The 14,877-nt window shown below is 51.5% G+C and overlaps 1 protein-coding gene across 3 annotated transcripts in view; it reads right to left on the bottom strand.

Annotated features, from left to right (window-relative positions):
• The window catches only part of LOC119097032 (kazrin), a 43,379-nt gene extending 29,166 nt beyond the window's left edge, over positions 1–14,213 (bottom strand). For all 3 annotated transcript variants that reach the window (XM_037220049.1, XM_037220050.1, XM_037220051.1), the window contains exon 1: positions 14,072–14,213. The gene's annotated coding sequence lies outside the window, so the exon portion shown is untranslated. The remainder of the gene's footprint in view (positions 1–14,071) is intronic.
• Between the last annotated feature and the right edge of the window lie 664 nt (positions 14,214–14,877).

Below are 14,877 nucleotides of genomic sequence, written 5' to 3'. Positions count from 1 at the left end.
CTGCGCATTTCGAAACATCGCTGCAGAAATACGCACCGCTGTTCACTGCATCATTCTTTCAAGAACGCAAATCTCGTCGACTGCGTTCCTCCAGTGCTATCCTACCACCAAGTGCCATCTGTTTCCCGTGCTGCGCTGCCTTGGAAATATCCCAGGCGGTGGAAGTGAATATCATTATGCGACACGTGCCTTCAGGCTCGTATACAACGCCCTCATAGCGCGATGAATTTCACGAAATCCGGCGGGGCTCCAGAATGAAAGTCAGCCATTCGGATCACGCTCCAGTGCGGATCCAGACGGCGACGCAGAGGAACGCCGGCACAGACACCGTGCCTGGCACAAGGTGCCTATTGATCGCATCGCGTCCCCGCCGTCCCGGCCGGCGAGAGGGGTGGCCAGCGCCCCCCGAAGGAGGTGTCATTGTGCCGCCCGTCTCGGTCGACTAGTGTAAATAAGATCAGCGGCAGGGGGTGTCGGGGTGCGGGCAATATCGTTAGTTATCGGCCGACGCGCCGGCTGGGCTTACAGCGCCAATGGCCGCCGGTAAGTGATTTCGCTGGGTTCTGGGAGGGGCGAGATCATCCGGAGTAAAGGTGCCCGGAATGGCGGCCTTGACAACGCATTGTATGCGAGCTCGTGTGAGCCTGGTGTGATTCGTTCCCTGACTTTAAATAGCCTTCGCCTTAAAGGATTATTTCTGCGAGATGGGGCTTTTATGTTTCACGTGGTTCGCTATTTTGCAATGGCTCATATCGAGTGCCTTCGAAAGCATCCAGCGGTTAAAGTTATTGCAGAAGCGTGGCTCTGTCGGTTTCCAACGCAAAAAGCTTCCACACGCGGATCAGAAATCCCCTTTCAAAGGACGTTGGATGAACATCACAATGCAAACCCGAGAGCGTTCGTGCGATTTCCATCAAACCGAAGCTCACGCACGAGCGAAGGCCAAAGCGCCCGACAATATTACGATGTCACGTGATTCCTGATCAAAGTCACAAAAACGGGGACATCCGCATTATACGAACGTTTTCTGACAGGCAAGCCCCACGTCATGATCTCAGAGATTGGTGTCATGGAGGGTCCGGTCCGCCTGTCCTGACGGCTCTGTTATGAGAAAGGCCTCAGCAGCCCCAGGCCTTGGAGAACGTAATTAGGATTGATGCGGCACTCTGCCGCCCCAAGCCCGTAGCCAGATTTATGAGATGTCGCTCGAGGGAAAGAGTGCGCTCTTGAACCAGTTTAGGCGTTTAAACGCTCCAGAGTTTTAGAAATGGCTAATCAATCGGACTTGACAGACATCCTAAAAGTGAAGTGTTGTGCACAAGAACATAATCATGACGAAAGAGCTGATCGAAAAATGTCTTGCGATCTTGCGAAATAGCAAAGTCAAGCACCTTGTGCCTGTTTCTTGGCAAGTGCTCAATCTACAACAAGCACTGGCGAGGAACGTTCGCGCGATACAACGGCAAGTTTGCGGACTGCTGCATAATACGAAACACTGATGCAAATGTTCGACGAACAAAGCCCGCGTGTCTAAATGCCAAGAACGCTCGTGACAGAAAACGAAATCCTGTCTGAAGTCGGCGATGGCGGCGTCAGAAATTAACAGGCCGTCTCGGCTTCTTTAATCCGACCGGCTGACCTCAAGCGTGGACAGTTACCGCGAGGAGTCGTCGCATGGGCGGACAGATGACACCCTCTGACGGGGGATATGCCGTGGCATGATCAGGGCCTGACCACAAGGGCACGGGTCTGACTCGGCCTTACCACCAGCGCAGCCTCAGCACGAAACACTTAACACTTCGCGGCAACCAGCCACATCGTATCCATGACGGCACCTCGACATGATAGAGACAGCTCGCGTTGTCATTGGTTGGGAATGGTTAGGTTGAGCGACAGTTTGGCTAGTGAGGCAACTGATGGAAAATTATCTTTCTTTCTTCACAACAATTTTTCGCGTGATTACATATGTCCGCAACCGACGCCGCATGTGTCAGACGCGTCGCGCTCTGAGTGCTGAATCGGCCCGCGGCCGTGTCGACTGCATCCGTCTCCTGTCGTCATCCGTCGACTGCATCCGTCCCTATCGTCATTCGTCGACTGCATCCGTCTCCTGTCGTCATCCGTCGACTGCATCCGTCTCCTGTCGTCATCCGTCGACTGCATCCGTCTCCTGTCGTCATCCGTCGACTGCATCCGTCTCCTATCGTCATCCGTCGACTGCATCCGTCTCCTATCGTCATCCGTCGACTGCATCCGTCTCCTGTCGTCATCCGTCGACTGCATGCGGCTCCAGCGAGCGTGCCGCTCATAGTTCGAGCGGCGCCGAAGGATCGAGGCCAAATTTCGGGGCGAATCTGATTATTATAATGGTAGACCGCAATGTAATTGGAGTGGTAAAGGGGCGGGAGAACGCGTTTTCTTGTTCAGCTAGATAAATGCGAAGAGCGCGGATGGGGTGGAGTGCGTGGCGAAACGGGGAAAACCGTACTGTTGGGTGGCAGAGCTTAGCTCATTTTGTAAAGTGGTTTAACTCCAAGACACTCAACATTCTGAAGACGCTTTGGAATTGAATCAGTATGCATCATCAGCATATGCCAGCAAGCATAACTTTTATCTCGAGTTCCATGTTTCAAAAAATATTGAGACGCATCATATACTATCCCAGACTGATTTTAGTTCTAATCCTCAAGCACAGTTGTTCCAGAAAATCATTCATCGTCAAATGAGCCTGCACAATCTACATCGCAAAGGCAGTCTGAGCAATGCGATGGACGGCCGTAAAAGCCTGTCAGCACCCGCGGCCGTACACCAGAGTACTAGGCTGGACTGCCTGCAGCTGACAGGGCGCATAGTGAGCTTTTCCTGGCCGACCGTCCGCAGTGGCCGAACCCGGTGGTGCGCGGTGATTGCCTGTGCTGTCCACAGCAGCGCAGCAGTGTGTCAGCCGCAGCGCCGGAGTATTGCCGCCTGACACTGTAAATAACTGAGTGTGCGCCGTGTACTTTTTGGTCATCGCCAGAGCGTCAGAATCTGCAGGCTTTAACGCCACCGCTCGCCGGTGCGCATTCATCGACGAGGCTTCTCCAGAAGTCCGTCGACGCCACAGGTGACGCCGTGGTACAACTACCGAGGCCCTTTAACGCCACCCAGTCTTGGTCCCTACGCGGGCCGTCACCAGATTGCTCCATAAATCACAGAGCAATTGCTGTCGCCTTTGCTCCCGGCCGTCGGCGCTACCGCCGCCAGCCTCCGTCGCCTCCTCTGGCCAACCAGTTAGCACATGGGCAAGACGGGCAGCGCCTCCGTCGTCGCGGCACCTCATCAGACTTGGTGCCTGGATAATGACCGCAGCGTTCATACCGCGATCTGAGTGGTGCCTGCATGGCGACCGCAGCGTTCATACCTGCGATCTGAGTGGTGCCTGGATGGGGACCGCAGCGTTCATACTGCGATCTAAGTGGTGCCTGGATGGGGACCGCAGCGTTCATACCGCGATCTGAGTGGTGCCTGAATGGCGACCGCAGCGTTCATACCGCGATCTGAGTGGTGCCTGGATGGGGACCGCAGCGTTCATACTGCGATCTGGGTGGTGCCTGGATGGGGACCGCAGCGTTCATACTGCGATCTGAGGTGGTGCCTGGATGGGGACCGCAGCGTTCATACTGCGATCTGAGTGGTGCCTGGATGGGGACCGCAGCGTTCATACTGCGATCTGAGTGGTGCCTGAATGGCGGCGTCAGCGTTCATACCGCGATCTGAGTGGTGCCTGGATGGGACCGCAGCGCTCACACCGCCATCTGAGTGCCCGAAGCTGGGAGCCGGGGCCTGTGAGGTCATGGCAGAGGAGGCGGGCTTGACCCTCGTAGGGGGAGGTGTGCCAGGTCAGGCGACGGCATTGTTCAGGAGAGGTCCGCACAGAGGGACAGTGTTAACTCTCATCTGATGAGAAACGATAGGACGAGAGCGATCCGTATTACTCACGTCGGACATATGGTGCATTAAGTGCATCGTTTTCCTTATCGGTAACAATCTAAGAGAAAATACGCACACTCGCAGTTCCTTGCCGAATTACCCCGCAAGCAGAACGAGGCAAATAAGGCACAATAAATATTAAACGGTACTTATGGGTTTTAAGTTCTTTTATAACATTCCTTATTCGATGTCGGCGACCAAAACTCCTGATTTCACCTGATATGACCTGATATGACCTGATATGACCTATCCTGAGCAGTGGTGAGCCACGTTGCGGGCGACGCCACTTGTGAATGGGTGCGCAACTGTCACAGTAACAGACATCCGTCTGCAAGATTAACATGGAAGCTAAAATGGTCAAGGCATTAATAAAACCCGCCAGTATCGGACGCCAAAGGTGTCGGGTTCCCCTGGCTTCATCTCTGGCATCACCTAACAGATGACAGCTGACAGCCCTCAGCTCTCGGGTTTCATATCGCTTTGCTTGTCCCACGCAGCACGAGGCGCATCAGTTGGCATGCTATCTGACGACCTCTCGCGTGAAACACGGCACCGGAGCGTCCTTGGCGAACCAGACATTACTGTTGACGCCCAACGATGATGATGATGATGCCCAATGCCCGAGATGAGCCAAGCACTTAATTTGCATGGAAAATGCAAATGTAACACTTTTCTTGCTCCATTATTCACAAGGAGCTTCGCCGAGAAATCAAACGACCATCGAAAAAATGCCCAACATGACTAATATTGTTGGGTTGGTGTCTCTTCATCATGGAAGTTCATGGGTATCACAAGGTGTGAGCTGTCATTTGCATTGTAAGATGCTTGTGATGGAAAACACGAGGTAAACGTTGGGAGGTAACCAGCTCATAACAATATCAGCAACTTTTGTTTTTGCGGTAAGAATACACAGCGCTTGAACGGGGTCGTTAAAGCATATTCAAAATACCGTCGGGGTGTGGCATACAATAACAAGTTGGTGGGCTCAGTTGTATACAATTTCCAAGCCAAGCAACTAGAGTTCAGGATATCTAACGCCATGCTGTGCGTTTGCCATGTGTATAAAATGTGGCGGCACATTTCGTGGAGAGCACATCTGGGCAACTATGACCGTTTTCAAGCGTGAAACCCAACCTGCCAGCCATGCTTTATCTCTTTTCGATACTGAATTGCGGCGTTTTCAGACACCACATATCAGATAATGATGTTAACACGAGCACCGTAGTTTCAGCCGACATTGCGCCAAAAGTGAAATGTCAAGAGAACGAATAAGCGCCATTTGGATGGTGAGAATGTTGCAACAAAAATGCCAGTGCATGAGAAAGTGCACATCACCACTCGCAAATTAGCAGCTGAACTCCTGATGTGCAGCCTCAGCACAACTCAGTTAGAGCGCCCTTAAGCTTGTTGTCGACGTCGACCGATGGCTGCCATTCTACTTGCAACTGAATGCGACCGCTCGCACGATCTAAGAAAAGGGCCTCTTCCACGCCACATAGAGTCACGCTTACTCAAAGACTGCTCTGTTCGGTACCTGCAATGAGATGCCATTTGTCATTCCGCACTCAGGATGATAGTCATTGACTTGGCACACATGACTGGACTTGCGTCGCCCGAGGCGAGCTGTTGTGAACTGGACATCATCACGGCAGACGGAAGACGCACCGAGGTGCGCAGGTGTCCGGGAAGGGCGTCCGCCAATGTGTCCGTGAAAGATATGTGCACTGAGTGAAAGCAACCCATGGGGAGTATGACACATGCGAAAACGCCGCATCATCTTCAATGAAGCAGCACAAAAACGGTTAGCAAATTGCACATTCGGTTATTCGGTTTTCTATCACATTGTTGCGTCCCGTCGCATCGTACAAAACGCCTGACACATAGTGTTACATGGGATGGAACAGATGTGGAGCACAGAATTGGGAACCCTGAAGACAAAGTATTACAAAATGATTCCGTGACGCCTTTTTGTTAGGCTTGTAATCGTGCTTAACGAAAGGAATAAAAAAAGGAAGCAAAGCCTTGATTCCATGGTTTTTGGCGTTATGAGTTGAGTTTTTATGGAAATAGTTTATTTTTATTATGCCAGAAGGTCCAGGTCGAACGGCGTTTTCAGCTTCAGGTTTTTCTGACCAATACGTGCTTGACAATATCGTTGAGACCCTATTCCGATGAGGGGGGAGCGAATCACCCTGCCTGTGTTTTTTCGCAGTTCGGAAACGATTTGCAGTAAATAGTTGATTCTTTATTTTCCCTAGACAGATTTGCCTCGTATTGTGTTAAAATGTCAAGTGCATTGCATGGTCAGGAGCGATTTCAGAGCTCGATAATAGGAGGACCTCCAGTGGAAGCGGATGATCCTACAAAGACGGCACTCCTCTCATATTTACCCTTTTACACTGTCTGCTCACACAGGAGGCAATAATTCCGGTGAATAAGACAGGTGCAACATGGCTTTGCTTATTAAGACATTGCAAGAATATTATGACAGAGGGGGTTCCAGAGCTAAAAAAGTTTCCAAACAGAACAAAATGCGTTATGGGTCACCAATGCAGTAATACAAGGAGCATTTTCTGGTACCTAAATGCAAATCTTTCTACTTGAGGCAACGATGACACAAAAAGTTGATACGTACGGTGAAAAGGCATCTACAGGTTGTGTGGAAGGGGTGCAATGGAACATATTTCAATTATGTGCCAGTATTAGGATGCTAGGAAGAGATAACGCACGGAGATACTCGTCCAAGTCAAGCTGGAAGAAAGAAAAGAAACATTCATCGCACAGAGTCGCATCTAGGGAAGTATCTAAGAAGTAAATCTAGGCTGGTAGCATCTGGAACATAAAGGCCTTGAACGGAATGTTGCATTCCAACCTTCATTTCTTCTTTGCCAAAGCATCCTGACAAACCACAGGCAAGTTCAATAACGTTAAGGGGGTGGGATTTCGATATCACAGGGGGGGGGGGGGCAGAATCCGCCCTTCACCCGGAGTAGGAGTGTTGGGGAGTCCGCCAGGAACAGGGTTTTCTGCCCTAGTATACTGAGGGCCGATTGTTTTCAAAGCAAAACATCCTAAACGCATGTCAACAGGTTGCATACCAACAGACACGGCATTCTTGCATCTTCCAGAAGAACTACTCTTCCTAATGATCCTATCATTATTATCAGGTGATATTTTGGGCTTAAATTGTTAACAATGTTACAATGTTTGTTCTATGTGTGCGATTTTGCCATAGGACGTGGGGTATGGTTTGAAATATTCCGTTCTGGCTGGAGACAATTGCATTTCTGTCCTTTGTTGGGCGATGGCCATGCTCAGCCGTGGCCCCGTTTTCCATTTCCTTGGAAATCAAAGGACAACGTCCACCATGCGTCCTTGTGGTGCTTTTGTTCCTCAGTTTACGGCTTATGCTCGAATTACCGCCACGCACCACCAGGCATGACCAAACGCTGGCAGAAACTGGAATAGCCACACGCGGACGACAGCTGATCATTCTGCGCTCGTCGCCGCCTTCCAAACCTGCTTACTCCATGTTTGAGCCGCTCATGCGGCGTTCGGTCCGTGCGGCCGTACCTAACGGGTCAGCGGGCCGGCTCAGGGTCCGCCATTGTTTCGGGAGCTGACAACAGCACCAGGCGAATGACTGCTATCAGGCGCAATCAGCGCACGCCGAACAGCGGCGGAGACGGCTAGCATGCAACGGTAAGTGGCGCACACCGTCGGCGAGTTCGGCGGCGGCCACGGCAATTGCGACACACACGCACGCGGGCTTCTCGCCGGGCGGTGGGCCGCCTTTGTTCGGACGGTCACGTGACCAGGCAAGGCCGAAAATACGCCGGAAGCATGCGCGCGCTGAGGGCCGCTGCACGGTAGGTCAAGGAGCCGTGTGTTGTTCCGGGCAGTCACGAGGATCACAAGTAGGAACAGATTGAACAGCGAAGGCCCGAGTATCGCGGCAATCGCCAGTTAATCACGTCAAAGACGCGAAAGCTGCGCATGGTTGGCCACTTTGGGGAGATGGTGGGGGATTCGTTAAGCTCCGCACTTTCAACCATGTTCCCTATTTAGTCTCCCCCAATCCGTCCATGAAGTAAGGTACAAACATACTTTTCACTTTGCGATAATTTGTTAGCTGTTCTGCCGCCGAGACACGTGACACTAAAACAGTGCTTCCCACAGTTCGCTGGTCTTTCAACAAGCCAGGAACAGCTCGCAGCATTAGCGCAACACCTAGAGAGTGGATAGATAGATGCGAAAGACATTATCAGCCGTTCAAAACTGAAACACAATATTAGTTGCATGCATCGAGTTCGCTTAAGAATAGTTGTGCCCATCCCCAAAACGCACTGTCATTAACTTGTCGAGCTTACGTTGGTCAAATGACCTGATCACGCTGCAATTTTACACGTTGAGTGCAATCAATAAGAAATTCCGCACCTTGAATTAGTATTTCACGATGGTGTTAAGCAATGCAAACTGTACCGGTTGTTATGGAAAGGCAAAACAAATGGCATGCTTCAATTGCTACGCAACACTGAAGCCATTCGGTTTGCCAGGCCAAGTTTTCCCAGCCTCATGTTTCTCGTGTCGCTAAGGGCGTATTCATCACTGCAATGCCTGTCATGTCTGTCATTGGGCCTTCACAACCCATTCAGCTGCTGAGACCATATCGCATTGCCTGCCCCTCACCCTGGCAGGAAGGGCGGACACTACGGGGAATCGAACGTACCTCTGGTTTCCTGCTGCTGCTCTCTATGGTTTTCCAGACGTGCGCGCTTCGCTTCACCATCGGCGACGTACGTGATCCTTTCCCCTATCAGCCACATGTACTGTCCTTGGTGGTCATGAACCCAACTCCGTGGTAGGGTAGCAGCGAGCTGGATGCGGCTTATCCCCGGTGCAAGAGCACCGAAGAGCCCCATTTGCCGCGCTTTAAATGCATGGGTCAGGTGACTAACTGGTTGGGGCCACGGTCCTTGTTTAGGGCGACCGCGACGGGGGTGCAGAACGACGGCCGGTCCCGCCGAGGCGCGCTGCCGAGCCGGCGATTGGTGCTTAGGCAAGGTCGACCGCTGATGACGTCACGGGGTGGCTCACGTGACGCACCGAATGAGAGACTGACAGCAGAAATCCAGTGGACAGCAGAAATCCAGTGCATGCGCGGCTGAGGCTCGGCTGTTGGATAGCTTTGTTTCGGTTAATAGTTGTGCCGACCAATTAGGCGTTTGTAATGGCCATGAGAGATGAACAGGCATATTGGAAAGCCTGAGAATGGACGTGAATTTATCACTGATTTTATATCTAATGAGTAATTTGGGGTTGATGATGGGTTGTCGGCTTTGAGTTATTGTAATATGGTGTAGTAGTCTCAAAGTCTTTTGGGAATACTCTCCACATATCTGTGTCTGTGTCTGCGTCAGGTATCAGCTTGAATTATAAAGCGATTCGGTCAGAAAACAAGGGGTTACAAACATATGTTTAAAAGCCTTGTTCGCCCCTGTAACATAACAATATAACCAGCATGCTGCACATGCAACAAACATTTGTTTGATAACTACTGTGATATTCATAAAATGCTTACGTGACACTCGGCACAGGATTTCAACACGCCGTTCCACGCGCGCGGAAATGAAGGCATCCTGTGGGGCTTGGGACGCCTAACAGCTGGGAAACTAACTTCAAACTTACAGTCGTCGATGAAGGGGAACGATTGGTTCCCTCCGTGCCAGCCAAGGTCACCATGTTAAGTCCCTCATTCTGATCTAGGCGGGGCTCGGATCGGGCTATGGCCGTCTGGGCCGCATCCAGGGATGTCAGAGATGCATATGCTGCATCGAACTTTGTTGGCATATGCAGAACTTTTGGTGCTTTTAGTGCTGAGAATTACCCTGCTCAACGGTGGCCGTCCGGCTGCGGTTGTCATGGTAACGAGTGACGCTGGACGGCTTGCCAGGCCGTGCGGCGCTGTTCCAGCCACGTCTCACGACTTCTTAATTAGCATGTGGCGGGGTCTGCAAGGACCGGTTAAGTGCTTCTGAAAGTTTAGGCGGCAAAAAGTCTGGCAAGTTGTTTTTGATGTGGAAAGTAAGGTCAGGGGTGCAGTCAAGAAACAGTGACATTGCTGTTTCCGCGTCGTGAGAATTTGGCCCAACCGCGTGTGCTGCAGGTTTAGTTTAAGGCGGACGTTATAGGGAGCAAAGTGGTTCGAAGATTAAGAGTAGCATGTCAGCTCGAATCAAATATGAGCTCTTGACGTACAGTTTGAGAAGGCACTGGGCTGGATCCGTGCAATTTGGTTTTGTCAGGTCGCCTGTGTTAGATTGCGATGACTGTATGCTGAAAGCATAAATTGCGTTAAATTGTGATTCACTCTTGATCCCCTCTCTGCTGCACTGATGTTACTCAAACCTCCAGCCTAAATTTGGGGCACCCATAATATCAGGCCTTCGGAAGGGAACTGAAGGAAATTGATTTTCCATTTCGATTTGGAGTGATGTCCACTGCAATCGTACGCGTAATCTAAAAAAAAATGTTTTTTTTCTATACGCACTGGTGAGTGATGGTTGCGCAATGCCCCATATGTTCCCAAACATAATTGCCTGTACGACTGACAACCAGACAGGATTCAGCGCTCTCGGTGGCTCAGTGCGCATGTCCATGACCTTTCGTTGCGAGCAGCCGCGTCATGACTGGGCGGCCGCCTCTCAGCACGCCGGCAGACATCTGAAGGGATCGGGTGCGAAGACCGGCGACTCACCAGATCAAGTGAGTACAGCCCGTTCCACACTGGCTCAAAGAGTGCAGCAGACCCTTTGTGATGCGTGCGCGAGACGCTCGATTAATCTTCCTCCTCATCTGACGGCAATAGGCATGCGGGGAATGTCTCAGGCGCCGCATCTTCACCGTCGCGTGCTGTTTCTGGCTGAGTGCGGCGGTGCTCCATGCTGAGCTAATAGACCACGGTTGGCTGCCGCCCTCCGATTGTGCTGCGACAGGCATGTTGTGGCCCGAAAAGTGGGTCGTAGTTTTCCTACTACGCATATAGATGGGGATTTAGTGGCAGATTGTGATTTGTAACCATTTGGCCGCAGGGCAGATAGTGGACGTGGAATGAAATGAATCTGAGGCACGCAGTGGATAACGTTGCAGCAGCCGTATCTCAGAGAATGGCCTGTGTATCGCACGTACGCATCCGAGTCGGTTTTGACTGCCGTGTCGCGGTAGTCGGAGCACGTGAAGAAGTGCAGGGCGTGTATGATAATCCCACCGTCTGGGGCGATATCCTCTTGCAGAAACGAGAAGTCGTCCTGATCGTGGCCGAGATATGCTTCCTGAGCGCCACACCTCGGGATTTCCGGTCAACTCCTTGCGGCCGGCTGATTTGCAGGAATGGGGCGATCGCCTTGCTCCAGGGACGCGGTTTGCAGTCTTGCTCCACTGAATGAGTCTCCAGAGAAAGAAGTTTGGCGCAACAGAGAGCGGTTGGGTAATGGCTGTTAATGGTTGCCGCCAGCACAGTGCCGAAAAAGTGCAACGAAGAACGAAACAAAGCGTAAGAAGTGCCTGCTGAAAGCGTAGGTGTCCGCTATATTTTGGAGACAAGTCCCAGCTTTCCTTAAAAAGGAAGTTAAGTCGGACATGTTTTCCCCTGCTTCATAGTTTGTTACGACTTTACCAAAGCACAAAACTTCGTTATCACGATATCACCAGCTTCGCCTGGACCAGCAAAACAACAGGTCCGACCTCGCAGATATTTAGACCAACAAAATGGCTGCATAGTGGATGTCTGTGAGGAGGGGCGCGATTTTCGGTGGGCTTATAACAATGCGCTCCACACACATCACCATATGGCGTTCGGCTGAGACCTATCTGACTTGACCAAAGCCGTTCAATTATTTCACCATGTTTGCTTTAAAAAACAGGCATGACATTTAAATTGTTTTGATTTCACCTGATCAGCTAGAAAGCTCCCTAATGCTCGTTACACATTGTATTCATTTGTTTTGTTGCTACCTGTTCTAAAACGGACGTTCGGGCCCCTTAATTATGCAATCACAAATGTACATCGCGTGACTAGATTAATTCCTTGAAAAAATGCAAACAAATTTACGCTCTTTGATAACCCAATGTCATCTTTGTCCACAGTCATTTTAAATCCCAAGCATGTCTTTCTCGGATTCAGCAGCACTAATTAGAATGCTTACATCTTGCTTAACTACGATCGAACTATTTGATAACCAGAAAGTATCGGCACATGTTGAGCGCATTGTATTAATATAGTTTCAGACACTTCCATCTTTAATGTATTAACGGCGTGGTTGGGAAAACCAGCCCGTACGTTGAGACGCTTTCCCGAACATTCTTGTTTTACACGATCATTCTTTTGTTTACAGAGCTTACAGTGGATACCAGGCTGCCGTAGACTGAACCCGAGCCGTCCCGTCCGGGCGTACCCAGTCAGGCTGTATTAGCACGCCCATTTAATGAGCGCGAGCACGTGCAGTGCCCCCTCCCCCCATTTTTCTAAATCGCTCGCGTATGATGGGCCTCACGTGTCACTTTCCATTATACATTGCATTCCACATACCAACTTCGTTGGCTAGCCGTGGACTAAGGCATATCAACAGCCTTTCAACATAGAAGTATGCAAAATGTGGCGACAACAGCTTCTGGTGGAGATGAAAGCCATGCGGGCGGTTGGATCAAGGTCCTAAATTATCTTGATATACGTATTTTTGGTGGGTGAAATGGAAATATTGCCTATTTTGACTTCATACCCAAATCAGTGCCAAGAAGCGTCTTGGAATACCAATGTAACCTGATACAAATAGCGTCATTCTCAGTTTCACTTATCCTTCCCTACAACGCTAGCATGGGATAGCGTGTCACCATGACTGGGATCAGTAAACGTCCTGCAATCTTTGATGTAGTCAGCCTTCTCGCTACGGCATATGGGCATTGCATGCATCATTGCACGAACGTGCAGCCCTGCCAACAGGAGGCCAGCATGCAACTAGTTACTTCGACATACAAAATGCTTCGCGATTTTCGACACCGTGAGGTAGCGGTGCCTACCCGGTACTGGGGAAGTGAATGGGTCTGATGGTGGGCAGGCGACCTTCCCACGCTTCAAGGCATTGGTCATAACTAAAGACGGATGCAAGGGAGGGGAGTGGCGAGCAAACCATACCACACCGCCAGAGATGGCTCAGGTTGGAGAAAATGACACATTTCTGGGCATTCAAAATGCATAGGACAGTTTTATCAAGATAAGCTAGTTTTAGAACACTGCTGGACCAAAGAAATCTAAACCCGACAAACGTTTCAAAATTAGGCCAACGTTTCGGATTTTTTCTTCTTTCCCAAGCCAGGGTTGCCTCCCCTTCTCCCTCCCCACCCAAGACGGTGTTCTTGGCTCGGCCTTGCCCGTAGCCCCCGGAAGCGTGACATTCTGAAGGGCGTTGCACGGAACCACCAAGCATCCAGCCGCTCTCGTCCGCCCACACCGCGAAGATCCCTCCCTGCCGCTCCTTCCGCGGCCGCTCGACGAGGCACGAGAGAGCAGCCATTGTATCTTGCAGCAACAATGGCAGTGCTCGTGATGGGTCCCCGTGATAAGTGCCGAGCCAGTACGGGTGGGTGCTGGGTGCGATTTCAGCTGTCAGTTTGTGTCACAACACGATTGTGTCGCAACTAAGCGACGGAGCTTCTCACTGCGTCTCAGTTTTCCTCGGCAATGGCCACACACTTTGAGACACGGTACAGATAATCTTGCTTTTAGGTATCGGCGAAAATCGATGCACTTTCACCCACAAAATTACAGAAGAAATGTGTAGAGCGTTTTCAACATAGTCCTGTCTAGAAGTTGTGCATTTAAAAGCGAAAGCTGATGCGATCCTTGACTTGACGTTTCTTGTCTGGGAAGGAATTGATGCATCTGCATACGTTGCGGTTGTGCTGGTCAATACCTCACAAGCCCACAACGACGGGATACCACACCGCACGTCTCGCCTTACAACCGCCACCACAACACATTGCTTTGTCCGGCGGAAATAGCTGCAGATCACGTTGCCTGTCAGAAGCGCCATCTGCCCCTCACCTGCCCAAGAGAGCAGCTGCCCTTGACCTCAGCTCCGCCGTTCCAGCCGCCTCTGTGCTTCACGGGTCAGCCAGCACCTCTCAAACCTCCAGCGTCGCCACTGGCACCCCACGCGGCCGGCCCACGCGCCCGCCCTCCCTGCACCAGCGTCCGGAGCACACTGGCCGCGCGCGGCGCCAGCGCGCGCCGCCTGGGCCGCCGCCGCCGCCGCCGCTGCCGCCGCCAGTCGATAGAGCCCCACAGCCGATCAATACTCTGCAACGAGGGGGGCCGCCAGACTCGGTTATCTGCAGCGACGCCGCCGATGGGCCCGGGCAGAGTAGCCTAAATGACAATCAACGGAGGCCGTGCTGACTGGCAGAGGGGCTCATGTGCAGTCGCGACGTAAGGCTTGCGCGGCGAAGACGGCCAGCGCCCTGCATGACTCGGCCGGGCGTTATCTCATTCGTCAGACATGCTTGGACCTTGCCTCCTCGGAACATGCAACGCGCCTGGGGCTTTATCTCACAGTTAAACCTATCGGCATCACTGGATGACGCCTCGGCTGAAAGCGTTATGCTAGCACCTGTTGTCTCCCATGCCAACAGGTCTGTGAGAGCTTGGTCATTGGGTTGGTGGAATGCTTGTTATTTACAAAGCCTGCCTCTAACCATCCATTGGATGAGTCGGATCGAACGGAGCATGCACTGAATGCTCCTAAGCAAGCGCGCAGCCCGCAATCCACGCGGCATTTTGTTGCGCTGCTGACGTACGGACTAAAACACATTCGCTCGCTATTCGCGGTGCTTTCGAGAGCATAATCTGAT

Source organism: Pollicipes pollicipes, unplaced genomic scaffold (genome assembly GCF_011947565.3).
Source record: "Pollicipes pollicipes isolate AB1234 unplaced genomic scaffold, Ppol_2.1 Scaffold_4295;HRSCAF=5057_pilon_pilon_pilon, whole genome shotgun sequence".
Classification (NCBI taxonomy): Eukaryota; Metazoa; Arthropoda; class Thecostraca; order Pollicipedomorpha; family Pollicipedidae; genus Pollicipes; species Pollicipes pollicipes.
The sequence above is the reverse complement of the archived record's forward strand: the minus strand, read 5'-3'. Positions and strand labels throughout refer to the sequence as shown.